At 48.5% G+C, this 21,021-nt stretch overlaps 1 protein-coding gene across 2 annotated transcripts in view; it reads left to right on the forward strand.

Annotated features, from left to right (window-relative positions):
• Positions 1-9,887: 9,887 nt before the first annotated feature.
• Positions 9,888-21,021, forward strand: part of GALNT9 (polypeptide N-acetylgalactosaminyltransferase 9) — a 395,114-nt gene continuing 383,980 nt past the window's right edge. For both annotated transcript variants that reach the window (XM_065033318.1, XM_065033315.1), the window contains exon 1: positions 9,888-10,020. The gene's annotated coding sequence lies outside the window, so the exon portion shown is untranslated. The remainder of the gene's footprint in view (positions 10,021-21,021) is intronic.

The raw sequence follows: 21,021 nt of genomic DNA on the forward strand, positions 1-21,021 counted from the left end.
CTGTGTGGGGATGTCTTACCCAGGTGTGAGTCCCCGAGGAGCGGCGGGTGTTGTCTGAAGCTGGCGCAGATCGGGCTCTCCTGCTTGGGGACAAGACTTTGGAGATCACCTGAGCTGTGCTTCATGGGCTCCTAGCAAGAGAGAAGGTAACACACACTACATTTTAGGTGGCTTTACGGTCTGGGAAATTGCCTTTTGAGAGGGTCAGAGGGGGAATAAAGCAGAGTAACTATAATTCTGTGAGCCTTAAACTCTCTGACAAAGCTGCTGTAAAAAGGCTGAAAATTGCTGCTGGGAAAATATAAGTAGCCTTAATCTTGCATTGCCTTCTTTTATAATGCATAATTTAAAAACATGTTACTATTATCTTTGCATGATATAGGAAGCGGCTATGTAATACTGTCTCTTTGAAGGTTGTATTAGAGCTCCCTATCTTTGCCCAAGTAGCTACAAGGTCAAATCCCAGCTGATATCCCAGAGGAGTTGTAGAACAGCTGAGCAGTTGTTGAGCTGAGCCTCTGACTGGGGTGTCGCTCTCCTTGCTGTGCTGGAGATGTGCGTGATGGCAGATAAGCAAGTTAATTTGTCTGTGCTTCAGTCCTTGCTTGTGAAATTAGAATAACAGCAGTTGGTTATCTTCAGGTCCCATGGAGATCAACCCAGTCAAAGGGGAGTGGAGACAGGATCCATATCAGAGCACAGGAAAAGTTGGGGGGGAGGTTAATCAGTAAGATTGATGTTAGGGTTGAAATGAAACAATTTTGGGTTCAAGTTTTGTAATACTTCTGGAAAAACTGATCTGGTGTTTTAGGTGCTGCTTCTTGTCGAGCAGAAATGTTTTAGTGCGGATGCTATGGTGTAATTAGCCTCTGTATTCCAGTGGAACTGGCTTTGCCACCAGCTCCCGGAGCCATTTCACCGTGATGGTGCCGTTCCCGGGCTCGTTCTCTCTCTGCTGCGGTCCATCCATAGCTGAGACAGGATTGTTAATACGCTTTTACCTCCCAGGGTGCCTGAGGTTAACTGAGATTTGTGAGGTGCTTGGGTGCTGCCGTGCTGAGCACGGGAGGAATCAGAGGCAGCAGAAACATTGGTATTTGTGGGAAGTTTTTTGTTTTAAACAAGTCTGGAAACCATCAGAGAATTTATCTTCAAAAATAAAAAGGAGAATTCCTCTCTTTTTATAACTAGAAAATTAAAAAGTAACTGTTGTGGAAAAAAAAAAAAGTTCCCTTTTTAGCAAAAACCTCTGCTTTTTCTCTTATCTGATGGCAAAACAGATCAAACCAAACACTTTCTGATAAGAGTCATGTATTTGCCAACTGTTTAAACAAACGCCTGCAAGCTCTGCCTTCAATATTTACCTTCGGAGGTGGCTGAGGACAGTGCCTGCGCCCACAGGCCACGCAGCCCGGGGCAGGGGCGTGGGTGGGAGCGGAAAATTCCCCGCTACGGCTCTGAACAGGTTTTCTGGAAATGGTGCAAAATGGGGTCTATCCGGCTGGAGAAACACAACTGGTTTCCAAGAGGCTGGTGGAGGACGTGATACGTTTAAAATGCCAATAGGTGCTTCATGAGGCTTTGCAGGAACGTTCGTGCCCAGCGGGTCGGTGGCTCTGCGAAGGGCCAGCACCACGTCCCTGCACGTTTCTGTGGGGTGATGCAGTCAGGAGAGCGCCGAGCTCTGTGGTGGGGATTGGTGTCTGTGGGGCCGCCCCGTCACCCTCATCTCATCTCCATTTCCTCTTCTTCAGTAGCACAAAATGAATCCCTCAGAAGTTAACTAAATAAACAAATATGGAGCTATTTACTTTCTATTGTCATAGAAATGCTGTGGGCTCAGGCGGGATGTTGCGCTCGCTGTTCACATCTGCAGCCCTGCTGTGCGCGGGGCGGGGAAGACTCCTTTGTATTTGCTGCAGCCTCCACGGTAAATCAGATGGGGAGGAACCCTCCCTGATCCACCCCTCTCCAAACACTGTCCCCTCTCCCCGTCCTGCGGGAGCAGCGCGGCACCACGCGCACCGCAAACACCCGGTGGAAGGAAAACACACACTTTCCTCCCTGGGTGGGGGGAAGAGAGAGGGGAAAAAAGGCATTGCAAACGTAATTTTTCCCTCCAAGCTAAAATAACACAGCAGCGCAGGCTAAGGATGCAGCTGTGGTTTAGAGGGGTTTTATTTTCATGTTTTAATGCACCACCGGGAGCTGGGACAGCGTGTCAGCGATACGCTGCCTTTGGTAGAGAGCAGCTTGTTTGTCTCCACCTTTTTTTATGTTTTTCTTCTTTATTTTCTTGAAGCATTTTAGTCATTCTGTTGAGCACGTAGCTCATTTGGATAAAAGCCTCTGCTGTGACATCCACAGCCCGGATCCACAGAGTTGTTTGTTTCAAAGTGATAGTCTGGGAGGATTTATTGAACTGGCATCTTCTTCCCCCTCTCTTCCATGTAAATTAATGAAATGGATGTTCTGTGGCACTTGTTAAAAAACAATAAATCCTGTCTTGCATTTATTGCTTCGAAGGTAAGGAAAAGAGAAGAGACAATTCAGCCTTGAGGTGGGCTGGCTGACCCGAGCTGCCTGTGGTGGTGCTGATGTGGAACTGGAGCTCTGGGCTGGCGAAGGAGCACGGTGCCCGAGAGGGGCCCACTGCACGGAACAGACACGGGACAGTGGGACCCAGGCTGCTGGCTCCTTGTGTGACATCAGTTTAAAGGCAGATGGGAGCATTTATGGTCTTTGAGGATGCCCAGCAGGTTGAGGAGTGAGCGCAGGGCAGAGTGGTGGTGGTGGGCAAGGGGCTCATGGCCGCAGGCACGACCTCTGCTGCTGCTGTGGCCTCTTCTGCATCGTCATCCTGAATCACAGCAAAATCACAGCAGAAAAGGGTAAATTGGGTATTCCTCCCTGCTTCCACCTCAACCTGACAGTGTCTTTTCTCTCAGTCTTTGACTGAGAGGCAAGTGCCGTTTCGTAGGCTGTGTAAGGGATGCTTGGAGAGTGTTCATAATATTAGACCTTCAGAGCAGCCCCTGAGTGAGCCTGAGCCCCTGGGAAAGACTTTGCTGTAAGGACACTGCAGGAAGGTTTAAATGTATTTAATTTCTATCAGAAACAGAGCAGAAAGGATCGCAAGGATGTGGTTGATAGGCACTTCAGTGATGCTTCTGAAACCACAAACCCCAGTCTTTTTTCTTTTTTTTTCTTTTTGTATGTAGTTTATTGTAGTTTATTTTGCTGGCATAATGCAAAACCAGCTTGGCTATGGACATTTTCTGAGAATCAGACTGAATTAAGGGCTCGCTGCAGATACAATGAAGGCTGGCGGGGTTCCGATGCGGGGCCTGGAGGGGCCATTCTGGAGCGCTGCAGGTTTCTCCCATTGCAGCTGCTCTGGGGAAAGCAGAAGCAGAGACGTGTGCAGGGTGTACCAGGCTCTCCTGGACGCCCCCTGAGCGGGTGTGGTGGGGTGGCAGGGGCCTTGCCTCATGCGTTACATTAGGTAGTGACTGGCATCTTCTTACCCCCCTCTTCCATGTAAATTAATGAAATGGATGTCCTGTGGCACTTGTTAAAAAACAATAAATCCTGTCTTGCATTTATTGCTTTGAAGGTAAGGAAAAGAGAAGACACAATTCAGTCTGGAGGTGGGCTGGCTGGCCCTGCATGCAGTGTATTTTTTAAATGGGTTTTAAGTCTTCCTGTTGCAGGGTGAGCTTGGCTGGTACTTATGTGCTCAAATGGAGAAGACCGGACTGAATGTCACCCTCACACCCCCATCAGTGCTGTTGGCATTAGCATTTGGCAGTGCGGATGCTCTTCAGAGTGGCAGAAGCTTCTGCGCATGTGGGATTTGTGTTGATGAGGGTGTGGGGCTTTTTTCTTTAGGCTTGGTGATTTGGAAAGTAGTTGCTCACCAGAGGAAGCCTCTTAATCTGTGTTTCCCTGCATCAGAGCACCTACCAGATGGGATTTTTTTTTCCTTATTTGCATCAGAGAAGGCCTTAAATGGCCATGCAAGTCACATACTGGCTTTCCCTGCCAATAGACCCCTGATGGTAATCGCAGCCATGTGGTCAGTGTCCTTGATCTGAAATTTGTCGTCACATGCAGAGCTCACAAAGTCTTGGCTCAGTCTTTTAGCTGGAGTATTAAACCTGATGACAGATGTCAGCTCTTCTCTGGAGTGCGATTGTGAGCGTTTTGTCAGCTGAATAAGGGCTTCAGTGCGGCGCTGGGGAAAGGCGATGGTTGCTCTGCCCAAATGTGTCTGCTTCCTGTGTGAGGAACGGGCTTCATCGCTCTGTGGTGGTTGGAGCAGTTCCTGTGAGGCACGATGGGCAGCAGGGGCTGTGGGGAAAGGGATCCAGGGATCCTTTGCCCTGGAGCTTGGGATGCACGTACCAAACCTGCACGGCTCTGGGGCCCCGGTGCCGGTTGCCCTTGGGCGCTGGGCAGGATGTCTCAACAGGATCCGTCCCTCTTTGGGGATGCTCTGTACCCAGCAGCAAAGTGTGGAAGGGGGTGTTTTCTCTATCTTATTTATTTACTCTGGGAAAAGACCCATTCCTTGTATACTTAAGGAACAACAGAGGCTTTAAAGTAAAATAAATATATAATTTTTTTTTTTTTTTAAGAAGGAAAAAGGTTTAGTTCTGGTTCCAAAAAATTCCAGTGTTTAATTCAGCAACATAAGTGGAACTCTTGAATCTTTCTCTGAAATTATTACCTGGTAACAGCAGGGAAAATGATTTCAAAATCTTTTCCGGGTATTTAGAACATCACAAACCAGAATTACAGCCTGCAACGTCTACCCCAAGCCCCTTCTGAATGGCAGGTTGAAAAGCAGCTTAGGTGAGAAGGTGCCTGAACATGCATATTTTGTAGGTGGATGAGCAGCAACAAAGTGTGGCATTTCCTGCCTTTCAGAGGGTTTTCAGTGGGCTGGCTGATCCTGATCTCCCAAGGTGATGAGTAAGAATGGGAAATGATGCCTGAGGCTCCAGGGAAGGAGCAGGAGGAGAAAGAAATTAACGGGGATTAGAGACTAGGAGTGAGCGGCTCTGGGAGGTTACCTGGGAGTGTTGTGTGGGTGCAATGGAGACCGTCCCGGCTCTGTTACCACCATGAGCCCAGGGACAACTTAAGGTCTGATTTAAACCAGACAAACCGTACTGTCCCTGTACCATTTGGCATTTTTCTCTGAGGTATAAAAGAGCCCCGAAGGAAATATATCTGGGTTCTATGCATGCCTTTATTTTTTTTTTTTGGCAATTCTTTTGTTCATCTTCATTGCAAGAGGATAAAGTTGGGACTTATCTTGTTTTTCATGAAAGGTTTCTTGAAGTCCTTGCATGCTGGGAGTCCATGCGCTTGTCCAGTCCTTCCCCTGTCTTTGGAGGCAGAGGGGCTATTCACTGCCATGGGAAGAGCAGTGTGTGAGCTCTGAGCTTTACCCGATGCCTCTTGGAGGAGGTAAATTGTGATGCTTTCCCTTGGCCAGGAAGGGAAACACCAAACATTTGCTCGTGGCCTTTCCCTGGCAGCCAGAGCTTGTGTCTGATGAGACCCCTGAGCTTGTGCTTGATTCAACATCAAAACATCTCCTTTGAGGTAGGAATCCTCCTGCCCTCGCTCTTGCGAAGGAGGTTGATGGCCCGGCTCAGCAAGCTGCCCGTGGCGCTGCGATGTCGCGGGGTGCGGTGGAATTCGTGCTCTGCTCCTCAGTGCCCTCCTCAGACCTCTCCTGCGCACATCAGACCCTTGGATATTAAACCAGCAGGTGTCAAAACACAGCCGAGCCGCTGTGATATACAGCGACAAACTCCTCCTTGGGCTACGTTTCCTAACCTGGGTCACTTGGATGTTGCTGCAAAATGAACTGTGAAGCAAGGTGTTGGTGGATTTACAGTGGGCAAAGCTATTTGTAACGCATGTATCTCATGGAGTAAATATTCTGGGCGAGAAATAAAACGTAGTGTTCTGATCTGTTTGTCTCTGGCATCTTCAGGGTTTTTTTTGAGGTTAGTTTGTTTGTTTTTGTTTTGTTTCATTTTTAATGTAAATTTTGAGCTGCAGAAATAGATTAACCCTGAGGCATTTCGGTTGCTCCCAAGCTCTTTGTCTTTTGGAGCCGGGGACACCCATGTGTTTTGCCAAGAAAGATGGACATTGGTCAGTGACATTTAACCCATCGTGTCCTGTCTCTTGGGAGCCATCGATGAGACTTAGGAACTAATGCCTTTGAACCCTGGAATTAATGCCTCTGAGCCGCTCAGATCACAGCTCAGCCCCTAGATCGCATCTTTTAACTAAATTGGTTACAAAACAGATTTGTCTAAATTGGTGCAAGCCCCTTTGTGTGGACACTCCTAAATCAGTTTAAGAGTGGCTGGTATTGATTTTAACTTAATGTGGTTTGTTACTGAAGTAAGCTGGATCAATAGTGCTAAGTAGGTTCAATTTCTTGTGTTGACTATGCCATGGAAAACTTTCATAGAAAAGATAAGCAGAAAGGGAAAGGAGTGAATTCGTTCTCCTGTTGCTTCCTGGCAATCATTCATCAGTCTTTTACGGTCAGCTTTGGGATTTTTTTCCCCCAAAAGACACCTCCTTGAACGGAGCTTCTGAGCTGGGAACAGAAAGATCCTGAATCCAAATCCACTCTAACAGAGGACTTCTAGGAATGTAAGGCTTTGTTTCACGTATTTACCACCTTTACCTCTGAGCAAGGAGCGCAGACGGGGCTGCAGCACCCGGCGCTGTCCCAGGCCGTGGGAGACGCTGCTGCACCGTTGAGGCTGTGCTCTGCATAGACGTCCTGCACAGCCCGGGAACACCGCGAGGACCCTCAGCCTCAGTTACCCGGGAGACCTGCTGGCTGCGTGCCGCGTGTTCAGAGATTCTCTTGCACTAATGAAGTTAGGAGGAGGGCACGGAAATAGCTTAGAGGGATCCCTGTGTGAAGTTGTACAGCCCTCCTGCCAAAAGATCTCTGCACTAGCCCTTGGGGTGAGCAAGAAGAGCAGGATCTGGGGTCCCATGAGAATGAGCTGCTCTGCCTTCTCATTGCAACTCGGCTTGCTTTGAATCCAATGAGGATCTTTGTCTTCAACCATTCTTTAACATCATTTAGTTCGGACTGTCAATACTGTTGGTTTCCCCCTCATGCATTTTGCAGCAAGCCTTGCCTTCTCATTGCCTTTTCAGTGCTGTTACTGTAACCCTCTGAGTTTAGCTATGAAATTTCATTTATTATAACAGCTAACATAAATTATGGTTCTGTGCCGGCCATCAGAGCCTTGTGCTGAGTCCCCTACTCTGCAGGGGCCAGGAGGCTCACAGGTACCTCCCTGCTCCGTGAACCTAATGGTGCTCATGGTGTCCCAAAGCTGCTCCCTGCGGGCTGAGGTGCCAGCACAGGGACAGACTGGTTGTCACTTCACACCCCTCTTGCTCTCACAGCCTTTGCAGCAGGAGAAATCCAAATATCCACACTATTGCACCTACTGACAGATCACCTGTGTGTGAAAGTTTGGTTTCCAACAAATCTTGGGCAGGGTTCCCCTTTTCCCCTTGGGGGTACCCATCCCTGAAAGACGTGTGATCAGGTACCCTCACATTCTCGCCTCATTGCCATGCACATCGCAGTCAAAATCTCATTTTCATTCCAGAAACAAAAGGTCTGTCAACTCGTTAACTGCACAGAAAACACCAAACAAGAAATAAAACCCAATTAAGAATAAAGAGAAGGAAGAGGCTCAATATAATGAATTGTTTTGGTAAGTGGTTTCGTCAGCTCCATTTGCAAGCTGTTTGTGTGTGAACCTGCTGCAGGACCGGGCTGGGCTGGGTGCAGACAGAGCAGGCGGCTGCGCTGGCTCCTCGTCTGGGGGTGATGGAGATGTGGGTCATCTCTCCCAGGAGGGCTGTGCCACCACACCCCAACAGCTCCTCTTGCTCGTGGGGACGAGCCAGGCTGTTGCTCTGTGCCTTGTTTCGCGGAGGCAACCCCGCTGTGAGCCGCTGTCGATGTGCATGTGAGGCTTTGCCCTGGCAGCGTTGAGACAGCAGATGGAGGAGGCCACTGTCACCAGGGCTGGTGGCCTTCCTGCCGGCACCGCGGGCTGTTCCGCGGGACGGCCCTGTGCTTGCAGGTTTCTCACAGCTTTCCTTTAACTTTTCCCTTCCCTTCAAGAGATGACCGCTTCAAACAACAGTTCTGCTTTCTGATGCATTAAGACTTGGAAATTTGCCATTCATCACAGCTGTGTGTTTGAGCCTGTGTGATTATTTTGAGAAGTGAACCATGGTGATTTGTCTGTATATGTTTTATTGGTGAGCAGTATGTTCCCTATCTACCTCTCCCTGACTGTCTGCATTTGCATTCGTTAATAAAATAGATGATGTTCAATGACTTTCTGATGGGTGAACAAGATTTGGCATACAGGATGTAGGAGATTTTCACAAGGCTAAAATTTCATCCTGGGAGACTGAACCTTCTGTGGCAGCCATACACAATCCATAATAACAGAAGCTTTTAACCCATCCGTAATTGCTTTCATATAGAAAATGATTGCTGTAAGTTAACTTCATAATTCTAAATCAGTGGCTCTCAGTAGGATTTCAGATGCTTTAATTTGCTCTGAATTATCTGCGGTACTCACAGGCAGTTTGTCTATGCTCTTTTCTGATTATGCTCCTTGTCATTCTGACCCAAACTTCGTCTATTTAATTTTTGTCTCCTGTTTCTGAAAACAGACCCATTTCCAATGATATCTCAGCACTGGTGATGATTCTGAGTTGTGGATGGAGTGGCTGATGTCCCTTAGCGGCCAGCCCGTGCTCTGACCCGCCTGATGTTACTGACTTGGGTGGAAGGTAACCCTGGGTACCCACCAGCGGGCTGTGAGGCCAACCCCAGCAGGGCCGTCACCCTGGTGGCACCTGGGTCGGTTCATGCCGTGGTTCCTCTCCTCCAGCCGCAGAGAGGAGAGCCGGGCGTCACGGCGGGCTCTGCGTGTACCCAGCGCGTGGGGGAATTCCTGGCAGGGTTGGATGTACCGTGGTGGGTGCGTTGTCAGTCTGGGGGTCCCTCCTTAATGAGGACAAAGCTCATGGTTGGGTTGTTTGGCAGTCCCTAAATGAGCAGAGTGGCCACTCCTCCCCTTATGGCAGCAGCCGGCTGGTGTGATTTTGAGTGACAGCAGATGAAGGGATTGCATTACAGCTTGTCTCTAGAACTGTACGTCTGTGTCAGCGCTTTGCTGAATCAATAAACAGGATCCTGAAGGAAAAATAGTTTTAGGCTTCTTATGTCTTTATGCATCAAACTGATTGGGCAGCAAGAAGCTGGGGTGGTAGCAGGAATCACAGCGTGGCTGGATGATGGATGTTTTGTCAAATCGTGGGTAAGGGCTGGGTCCTGGGAGGTGCTGGCAGGTTTCTGCCCTGAAGAAGGAGGCAGTCATGTGGATTCCTTTTCAGTAGTAGTTACTATGCAATTTGGAAAGAAATCTTCAACCAAGGAGCCCAAGGTACAGCATCAAGAAGTGGAGAAAAATCACTTTGCATGTTCCAACAGACTAACAAATTACCTATGGTAATGCACTTGAGAATATTCCTCAGTAATTGGATTTCAGCTGTTGTTTCAATGTATGTGCCTCCAGGCTGCGAAGGTAAAAGGACTCCACTGAAATGCTTTGAAATGCTCTCTGGCACCTACAAAATCTGTTTACTATTAAAAAGTGAAACCTGCAAGTCAGAACGCTGCTAAGTGCAGTTTAGAAACAGAATTGCAGCCCTGTAGCGTACCTCAGGGTGCTGAAGCATCTGGTTTATCCAGACAGTCTCAACACAAATGCATTCCCGTGAGTCGAGTGGAGAAGTCCTGGCTGCTGTTTCCTGCCAGGGTAGCATGGGCACGTCTGCGTTGTGCAGCAGAAACCCTTGAACCCTTTAGCTGAGGAGTCCATGTGGCCTGGGATAGGCTAAGAAACACACAGGAGGGCTTGCGGGGTAAGTGTTTCTAAGTTTGGTACCTCTTGGATGTGCTGGTCCTCCTCCTAGACCCAAAGTTGAGCTTTAGAGGCTTGAAAAACAGGGAAGTTGCTGCTTTTGCAGAGCGTGGGCAGCAGTGTCTCCTTATGGTACCTGCAATGTGTGTGATGCAGAACAGGCGAGCTCTTGGGAGGCTGACCCTGGGGATTTGACACCTTTTTCTTCAAATGCCAGTAACATCCCTGGTCCTGACCTTGATGCTGAAACCATAGATGAAATAGGGAGGAATAAGCTCTCATTGCACATCATGTGGTGGCCACTGAGTCTTACATGGAAAAGGGGGGCAATCCGAGGTGACAATGAGTTGGCTGGAATTGATATGGATGCTGAGAAAGTATTGAATTTTGGAGCAGAAGGGGAAGCAAAACCTTTTTCCTTAGTCATACAGATGTTATAAAGCTCAAGCTATGTGGGCTTTTGTGCGTGGCTTTTGTTTAAATGGTGGTCCCAGTTATCCAAATTCCGATTGTCCGTGGCCGCACGCTGCAGTTGTACGTTCACATTGGCATGGCTCAGTGTGTTTCAGTGGAGATGTATACTGAGATGTAAAGGACCAGACTTGCATCCCAAGAGCTGCACATACTGTTCCAAAACTAGCTGTAAATGTAAGACCTCATACCCTGAAGGGATGCTGACTTCAGTAACGGGAGGGCTCCTTCGGGGGCCTCTATTCAGGAGCTGCCTTCAACTTGTTTTACACAGAATGACACTTCTAAAATTCTGTAGAATAAGCCAAATGGTTCTAATACACAAAAAGCAGGACTTTTCCCACAAGGATTTTCAGTGTAAACCAGAAGTTACTATGCTTGTGTTACACCTGTTGGAAAGCAGGGACGTAGGAATTTTTATTTGTCTATTAGAAGAGCATTTGGCCAGACTCGAGCTCTGGCAGGACTGCCTGGCTGTGGGTCACCCGCAAGCAGCGGTGACTGCGAATCACCATCTTTACCCCAGATTTACTTTTAGGCAGAGATAACAGGCAGACTTTGAGCCCTGCACACCTCCGCCTGAGCCTTTTGGATCTCTCTGCCCTTTGGAAGGAGCCGAAAGCAAACCTGGCCCTGGCAGCTTCCCTAGTTTGCTTTGTGGGAGCTACGTGGAGGGAAATAAATCTGCTCTGCTGACTGAGGCAACTAGTTCTGTGGGTTTATAAATGCTCCAATTGAGTGTTTTGACACGGCAGTCAGATATAGTTAATCTTTCCCTTGACCTCCTGATACCGGAGCGCGGGCTGAAACCGCTAGTTAAGCACGTCCGTCTCCTGTTGTACCATTCGCGCTCCAGCGCACCGCCTAATCAAGTGTAATATATCTCTGGGTAAAACACACACGGTGCTTTTCACAGCTATTTAAACAAAAAACAGACCTTGGTGCACTAGTTACATACACAAGGCACACAGAACCGCTGCTCCTGTGGTTAAGAAAGAAGCTGGATGGGCTGGGTTTGCTCTGGGGAGGAGGTGTGGGAAACGCTTGCTTCCGTCTGCCTGAATATGGAAAATCCTCCCTCGGTGTCATCCCGAAGGACGTGCATCCTGATGGGTGGATGGGTTTATCCCCAAGTGTGAAAAATACCCGCTTGGTGTCATCCCGAAGGATGTGCATCCTGATGGTTTTTGTGCCCGTTGTTCTGGATTGAGGGTTAGGACTGGTGAGGTTGGCTCTGGGTGAGGTTGGGGAAATTTGGGCAGAGGCTGCACAAATCGTCTCCATGTCTGGTAGTGATGAGTCTTCCCTATAGCAAAGGGTAACGCAGGAGGCAGTTGAATTTAGGCAGGATAGTAAGCTGCAAGGATTAGCAGAACAGTATTTGTTTGAACTGCTGGGCTTTTGTGTTTGACAGCACGGCTGGATCTGTAAACCAGGCTGTCCATAGAGGTTTGGGGGTCACTCCGGTATCTCGGAGCAATCTGTCTTTGCAAACATAGTAAGACTCATTTGCTGTTGTTGGACTTACCCATCCCAGCTTTGCTTGGAAGGAACTGGTGTATTAAGGCATTCTCTATTTTTAAAAGCACATAATGGGGCAGCCTCAGAGGGTGCCTGCGCAGCAACCGCAAGGGCGAGGCAGGCGAACACAGGGGCGCTGCTGGAGGGAACAGCGTTTTCTCTTGGGCTGGTGTGGATGGCTTTGATGGGACCTGTGACTTTGTAGGGTGAGGCCTTGCTGAGGAGCCAGGAAAACTGGTCCAGGAGTGTCCACAGGACAGCACACGGTGCCTTGGAAGGCAACCAGGAAAAAGTAAATTATGCAAGAATTGAGAAAAAAAATATGAGAGGAGAAAAACCCAAACCAAACCCGCATCAAAACCAAAACAACACCAACCAAACAAAAAAACCCAAAACCACAAAAACCCCAAAGAAAAATACAGAAAACCAAACAAACCAACCCAAACCTGTCTCTGCACTAATGCAGATGTTGGTTGGGTTTACAAGTAAGACAGGTATCCCAACAGTGTGCAATAGGTCTGTGACTTCTAAATGAAGGAGCTAACTGATTTTTTTAAAGGTTGAGAAGCACTGGACTCATGGCTGACTCCTGATATCCTGTCAAGCTCGTATTTTCCTATGACCCTTTGACAGTTTTCCCCCCAAAGGATCCCAGGTATTTTCTCCTGTATTTTTTGTAGCCTCCTGTTTAATGTCCTTGGGATATTAGTGGAGATTCATTGATGTGTCTCTATTAAATTCAGCAAATCTGCAGTTTGAGAACTCTGTTTTACAGAGCGGCTCATCCTATTGGATATAGAAAAATTGCGCAGCTCAGGATAAAGTATATCCTAACCTACCAAAAATCTTGATTGCTGAAGTACAAGGTTCCTCCAGGCAGTACAATGTATGAGCTCTGTACAAATGCCTCTGTGAAAATAAGTCACTGGAATCTCCTTTGAATCCTCGCTCTTGCGAACCCGTTGCGAGGCCCGTCCGTGACCTCGTGCCCCCTCCCTCGCCGCGGAGCGCCGCGGAGCTCTCCTTCGGGAGCCGGCGCGACCTGCCGAGCGGCTGTTTGGAAAGCTCTTTGAAGGTGAATGCTGGTGTGTACCTGCAGCAGCCGCCTGTCTCGTGTGTGCCTATTAACATTCAGGGCATGCTCAAATAGCAGCTCTGTGGCGGTATGTTAACTGTGCTGATAAATCTTGTGTAAAAACAACACTCCACTGCGCCGTTAAAGCTCCTTCCACCTGGGAACATCAAAGCCCAGCACAAGCATGGCTTGATCTTCACCGCGGCCGGGGCTGCCTTGTGCCGCGGCACAGACGGAACCGTGGGTACACCCTGATTTTGGCAAGAAAAAGGCACGTTTTGGTGTGTATTGGCAGGTGGGTATCTGTACCAAAATAATGGCCTGGCCCCACATTTTTGTAAATGTAATAGAAATATGTTGCTGGGAGCTTACCCGTGCTCCCAGGGAGAGGCGGGCAACCTGCAAATCACTACAGGCAAATTCGGGCTTTAGCAACTAGAAAAAACCTATCCTAGTACACTTTTAAAGTCTGCATGTTCCGTGCTACAGAAGGTATTTGGATGCTATTGTAAAATCCAACAGCAATGTCTCTGGAAGCGGTTGGGCCAGCACTGGAGCCAGGTGCCTCCCTGTGCGGAGTGCTGCAGGATTGCGTCCTGGGCCCTCTTTGAAGGCTGCAATCCCTTTTAAGCGTATTTACCTCCCTTAAAGCTTTGAATGCAAAGCAGGAGGAACCTGTTATTAAACTTCTCTTTCTTGTGGCTTGCAATAAGTTACTTCTATTAAAAGAGACAGAAAACTTCTGTCAAGGAAAAATCACTGGATCACAGAATAATTTAGGTTGCAAGGGACCTCTGGAGGTCATGCAGCCCAACCTCCTGCCCAAAGCAGGGCTGACCTCAAAGTTAGTAAAATTCTGATTTAAATGTGATGATGATTATGTTTATTTACATAGTGACAATCACACTTAAGTGTCTCAGTTTATTTTCTGTCTGTCTCTTCGGAGTAAAGGGATAACTGGAGAAAACGGTGTGGCATTTTTGAGATTAGTATCTAGATACTAACTTAACCATCACCACCTCAGGATATGTTTTCCCAACCTGAAGGAAGCTGTGGGGTGGGATTAGCCCAGCCTGGGGTGGGTGCCAGATGTGGGCACAGCTGTTGGGAGCCCAGGAGTGTTCCATAGTCTCTGAGGAGCCCAGTGTCCTGGGTGCCCGTGTGCCAGGTTCTGCTGTCCCCACTGCCCTTCCCAAAGCCAGATGCACCCTTAAACCTGCGCACAGTGACCTCAGCCCAGTTCCTGCAGCTCCGCTCCCAGCTGTCCATGAGGAGCTGCAGGAATAACTGACAGGAAAGGTTTAATTCAGCAAATCCATAAATCATTTCATTCGATGATTATTTATGAACTAGATCACAAGCTTATGACAGTAGCTCTTAAGAAAGAGTTCCTGGCTGCTGAGCAATTGGCATAGTTGTCCTCTGAGAGCATTAAATATGCATTTGACACAAGTGACTGTGGTGCTTTCTTCCATTAACCCACGGTTTCCAGCTTTCAGCCATTACTGCACATATTATGCTCAAATATGTTAATACATTGTAATTCTACCCTAGAGACTTTGTTAGGAGTGCATTGCCCTCTTGCTGGGATGTAGCAAAGGTCCTGTCTTGGTTGCATTTACACTGCCCGTGGTGTCTGTCCTCCACCCAGCTCTCCTGCCCTGCTGCTTTGAAAGCTTTTGCTTTTGAACTGTATTCAGTACTTGGGGATGGAGACTTCTGTGGTGGGGCAGGATCGATGCAAGTTGCTGTTCTTGGCTGCCAAGTAGAGCAGCCAGACATGACCCTCCTGCTGTCCTTGCCGCTCCTGCTGTTTCTGGAACATTTTTCAAGTTGTGGTTTTGTTGTGTTTTGTTGTTGTTGTTGGGCTGATGCCAGAACAGGCGTCCTCATGGTGTAACCACCCTCGTCCCTGTGCCTGCAGAGGGTACACGGGCCCTGCACGCCCCTGCTCAGTGAGCAGCAGCGATGTGCTGGCTGAGTGTGGGCACGAGAGGGGTTAATTTTGACCAGGAAAGAGCTGTGGGGTCCCAGTGCAGCTCTCGGGCAGGTTTGGCACTGTCACTTCATGGTGTCACTTGACAATTAGAAGCAGTACAAGCAGTGTTGCAAAGAACAGATTAATTAGATTTGACAATAGCACTGCGAAACAACATTAATCTGTTGTGGGGGGCAATATTATTTCCATTGTTTGCTTCTTGGCTTTCTCTGTAAACTAGACACAGATTTCCAGCTCTTGTGTCAGAGCAGGCACACTTCTGGTGTCTAATAATAGGTTTAATAAGTAAGTATTTTAGGTACTGCTGCTGTGGAACCTGTCACTCAGTGTGGATCAGAGGAAAGTTGCCGGGTTTCTTGAATATTGGAAAATCCTGTGCAAAATGTTCCGTGTACTGTGGGAAGTGGGGTGCCCGTGTCACAGGGGTGCCTGTGTCACAGGGGTGCCCGGGAGAGCTTTCCTGAGCCGCTGCCCCTGCGGAGCGCGGGATCAGCTCCGCTTGCACATTCAGCTCCCGGGTCTCAGGGCAGAACGGGACGTGACTGAGCTCGATGCAGCAGCTGCTGGTCCCTGCAGAAATCTGGGGAGATTTTAACTGCTCTTAATCTGCAGCAGTTATTCTTTCTGGGACTGTTTTACATTTAGTGGCTACAGAAATGTGTTGCCAGTTTCCAGTACTTCTAGTAAGGTGAGCACATCCACCTCTGCTGCATCTTCACCTGCAGCTGCTCAGGTGTCCTGTGTTACCTCTCCTACACCTGTAAAACCCTAAGCAGCCTCAGGGTAAAATACTTTTAAAACTTAAAAATCCTCCTAATTTCCTTCTTTTATTAAGGGCCTCAGCCTAATGTGCAAGCTTTTATACAGTGTGCTCCATTGTATAAGCCTGCTAGTATGCATTGCAGCTCCAGTTTCCTTTAACATTGAATATTAGCATTTATTATTTATACAGTGCAAACAATGTGTTAAGTTTAGTATAACTGTCATAGATACTGATGATATAAAAACGTGATTGTTATTTTCAATATACAACACTTTGGCCGTATCTGTTAAAGGTGGCAATCTCAGCTGATGGGCTGGATGAGTGCACCAGAGTCACTGTGCCTCTGCGAACAGACTGGGTTGTCGCAGCTGTAGCGCTTACATGCATTTCTTGGGAATGAAGGATTAACAAATGATGGATTAGGAAAATTAATCTGTGGCTTGTCAGGCGTATGTTACACGAGGTTTAAATTAGGTTGATGGATTTATTATTTATTATTTATTATTTGCTGTTGTGTGTCACTTCTTAATGTTATGATATATAATAGTAGCCCATGCCTGAGCTGCTGTATATAAAGGTCATAGTTTCCATAATTAACCCCATTTTTCATGGTCTTTTAATGCCAATACATTAATTTGCATCGGTCTGGAATGTGACAAAGAAATTAATTTCCTTGGGTTAGGTTTTTTAAACTGAAGAACGTAGGATTATGGCTGCAGGCTCTCGGGGTACGAACACGCATGTTCTTCAGCAAATTGCCTGTACCTGAGTTTTTCTGACCCAGGAATAGTTTCAGGGAGAGACAAGAGGACATAGAGGTGTCTGCAATACCAGGTTTAAAGAGAGATGTGAGGAGTGGGCCTTCAGAACGGTAAAGGAGGATTCAACCTTCAGCGGGAGGTGCAGGTCTGGACCATACCTGCTCTTGAATTTTTTTCTCTTTTGAGTCCCATGTTGAACCATTGCAAACAGATTTTTGCACCAGAGAAGTATCCAAGTCTTACAGGGGGCAGGACTGTCCTGAGCATACCCAACAGCTATATATCTGTGAGTTCTCTAAAGTGCTGTGACCCATGTCCCACCATTGGAGCTGTCTGACTCCCTCCTGCAGCCCACTCGTTCTGCTGAGCTGGCTTGGGGACGTGCTTGGGGACAGGGCTTTCTCCATGGATGCACCTCCTTGAGGTCTGGCCAAAGCTTCGGAGACTGCTGCTTCCATCTCGGAGCCAGCCTTGCCTTGGACATAAGATCATTGAATTACCCCCTTGCCTGGCTGTCGCCATCCTATTCCCAAACAGTGCCAGTAAGCAGGAAAATGTTCATTTTCCCCCTCCTGGTGCAGGAATGGGGGGAATTGTGGCCTGTTCTGCAGAGCTGAGTTTGTGTCGCGCTCGTGTGCAGCTCCGTGTCCCCGGCTGCCTGCGCGGGCAGGGAGCAGCAGGTCCTGCCTGCCCGGCTGGGCCCGTGCAGGCAGCGGCAGCTTTCGCTCTGAATTTCCCTGTCTCTATGGCTTAAATCAGAGCCTTGGGGCTGGCAGATTGCCCTGAGAGCGATACCATGGGCTAATAATTTACAGCAGAATGCAGAGGCAAAGAGGTGTGTTTTTAATCTTTACAAATGTATCTAGATAAGCCAGGAGACAGACTTATCTTTTGTATTACAAGAAAGGGGGGATAAAATCCACACCAAAGAACATTGCTGTACCATCCTTTGCCTTTTCTTCAGCCTTTGTCTTTCTCTGTATCTTGTGCTGTTGAATTAATGGGATATGAACTCTGAATACGTAAGTGATCTATTCATTTTAATTAGCTTCCTAATAGCTTCTGGACAGTGATCAAACATCATGTCATGGACTGTACTGTTTACTTCCCCAAGTGCAGGGCATGGCTGGCGCTCGCGTTCCTGCCCTGCCCGAGCTCGGACTGTCCTGCAGGGGTTTGGGGCAGGTTACACCGATGGACACCGTGGATGCGAGAGGGTGGAAGAACACAGCTGTGTGTCTTGGTGGCTGCAAGTGCTTTCTCCTCTTGGCAGGCTCCATTTCCCCAGCGCCGGGCATAGGTGGGGTGTCTGTTCTGCCTGGGGCTCAGCTCTTGCGGTGGGATGGTCAGGTGCAGGGAGCCGCTTGGCATGCAGAGGTGGTGGTGTACTCACCGCCCTGCTCTGCGCCAGCACAGCCACGTCCTGCAGCCTCCGAGCCGCAGGCGGGACGCGTTCCCAGCAGATGGGCCTGTCTGGGTTCTGGCAGCATCCTCAGCAGGAAGCATACGGCAGGAGCTGGGGACACAGGGCTAAGGGAACCAGCAACGCTCCTCGCTTTTTCCTGTGTGTGCATGGAGCTATGAATGACAGAGAAGTCGGGGACCTCTTGAGCAGCCAAGGCCAGGAGCAGAGACATTTGCACCGTTCCAGTTTACCAAAGCTGTGAAGGATGTGATAGATGAATCACTTCTGCAGCAACCTTCTCCGCCAGCAGAGTCCCTGGGATGCTAAGTTACGCTGCACACAGCGTGTACTTGAGGAAAAGATAGAAGGGATGTTCTCTGAATCAGGGGAGAGTCTGACGCACAGAGACATTTTCAGAGGAATAATTTACATATGCATTCCCTTTCTAAAAATATCAGTCACGGTATTGCCTCTATTTTTGAGTGCAAGGCTCTCCAGGCTGGTAGGTGGATAGAACTGGGAATCTGCATTTAAATGGATCCAAATACCAAAGGCCCATCAGGGCTGCAGCATGGGATGCCTTGTGCTTTGCTCAGGAGGCAGAGCTTAGAGATGGCTAAACTCCAGGTCAGGGAAAAAAAGGATGTATACAGCTTGACAACGGCCCAGAATGTCATCCACATATGGTCTCATGTCGTGATGGGTCTCATGGAAGTTGGTCTTTGCCTGATCCATTTTGGAGAAGGCAGTGAGGCTGAGCAGAGGGCAGCTAGCTCCTCTGGGAGGAACAGAGAAATATGCAGGAATGTTTCATGTCCGTGGGTGGTGGCTGAGAGAGGTGGTGTGAAACCACGGTGCCTTGGAGGCTGGTGGGTTGACATGGTCAGCTGAAGGGTTTTTCCCAGCTCAGCTGCCCATGCATCACGCTGCCCCGCAACTACATGTGCCAGAGCCCCGTTAAGGCAGGGCCTGTGTCTTGGTGTCACGATAAATTAAGTAGCTCAGTAGAAACACACATCTGTCTTGAACTTCTGTCATGTAACGAGCTACAGAAACAAAGCAGGAGGAGTGCCTTGGTGTCACTCCCACAGCCCTTCCATGGCCAGCTCTCCCATCGGGGATTCTCCTCAGCCTTGACCTTGGGTCTGTAAGAGACTGGTGAGAAAAGGAGTTGGGGGAAAAAGGTACAAACTGGCCATTAACAAATGTAAGCTGGAAATAAAACAGGTATTGCTACCACCGGAGGGCTGAGCTTATGGAACAGCTGTGCAGCAACAGTATCTCTGAGTGTACGTGTGGAGTCCGTGTGGTTTTATGATGGAGGCTGATAAATTTATGGAGGGGATTACACGGCCTCAACTTCGTGTTTGCTGGGACTGGCCCCTGCGGACCCGCTGCTGGGAATGGTGCAGAGCAAGAGCTGTGCTGATGTACAAACAGCCGTTGTGGTGAAGATGTGGTTAAGCACAGCCTTTGCTCAGGGTTACAATGACTGGGCTGAACTGGGGCAGGTGCCCTCCAGCAGTATGGCAGCAGCTCCTCAAAACCAGTACACGAGGCTCTGACTAATGGGGAAAGGGAAAACATACAGGGCTGCAGCTGAAACACCGGGGGAAATTTGTGAGGTTTTTTTCCTCTTTTCTCTGTTGGTTTTGTTAGTACGCTCAGGAAGCCCCATTAACGCCCACTCACTCCAGTAACACACATCATTTTGCACCTTATTGTGTCTTCTATGAAAAGCTGGTACTGATGAAGAAGTCTTGTGCTTCTTTGAAATTGTCTGTCAGAAAAAACCATCCCCCCGAACAAACAAACAAGTGCACAATCCTGAGCATGCCAGAGATTGATTTGTAGCACTTTTCTCCCCCACCTTATCTGTTCAGAGATGTTTTGGCAAGCCATGAAAAATCAGAGCCCTTTGCTGTCAAATGCAATCTATTTCCCAGGGAGCTGCCTCAAGGGCTTCGTGTGGGTATGCGGGCTCTGCGGAGGAGCTGAACAGTTCCCATCGCAGGGATGCTCACCCAGAAGAGCAAACACAGTATTTTGCAGCCCATGAACAAGGACAAGAGCAGTGGGACCAGACCAAGATCACTGCAGAGGAAAGACGTGCCACACGAAATGTAGTTCAAATGGGAGGCAACCTGCCTACTCATTCATATCTAGTATTTTACTAAGTGTTGCTGTTTTTCTGTATCCCGTTAAGCTTTTTGATTTGTTTCCATCTGTTCGGTATAGATCACTTCTGCAGTTTACTTAAAACACAAATACCCTTTATGAATCTCTACAGATGGTTTTCAAAGACTTATAGAAAGACAAAGATAAGATCAAGAAAATCTTGAGTGTTTGCCTCGGGGGAAAAAAATGGGACAGTCGCTTTGCCTTGCAGCTGCAAGCCACGTCAAATCAGACACTTTGATACGTTCCATTTTCTGTCTGAAGTCTACATCTGAAAGGCAGCCTGCCTTATTTCAGTCAATGTGCAATTTTTGTTAGTTGAGGCTCTTTCTCAGCTTCTAAAAAAGATGCTCATTTGCATCCTAGAACAAAGACAGCGCTTTTCCCCCTCTACGTTCAGTGTGTGTTCGCCAAAAACTAATCATGCTACAAAGTGTGTGTATGTAGGACGGGGGTTGTTGTTTTGAGCATTTCCCCGCTGCTGCGTTGCTCTGCGCTGGAGCGGGGACGGGTGCCTGTCCTGTCCACGGCACCCTCAGTCAGGGTCTGCTTGGGTTTGTGCTGATGCTGGACCTCGGCAGCTCAGACAGGACCCCCAGGTGGGCCGCTGGTTGTGCAGAGGCGGTTGGCGGGCGCTGGTGCCACTGGCAATGTCCCACCACAGCCACGGGTCGGGCGAGCAGGCCTGGTGTGTGTCCCCAGGCTGGGACCCTTCCTCTAAAACCCCAAGAGCAGCGAGCAATGCAAAATGCAGAAGAAGGCAGGAGAACACAAGTGCTGGAGGACCTTACTCTGCTCGGCCAGTTTCATTGGCACCAGCTTCTCCCTC

The sequence above is a fragment of the Columba livia genome, chromosome 17 (assembly GCF_036013475.1).
Source record: "Columba livia isolate bColLiv1 breed racing homer chromosome 17, bColLiv1.pat.W.v2, whole genome shotgun sequence".
NCBI lineage: Eukaryota > Metazoa > Chordata > Aves > Columbiformes > Columbidae > Columba > Columba livia.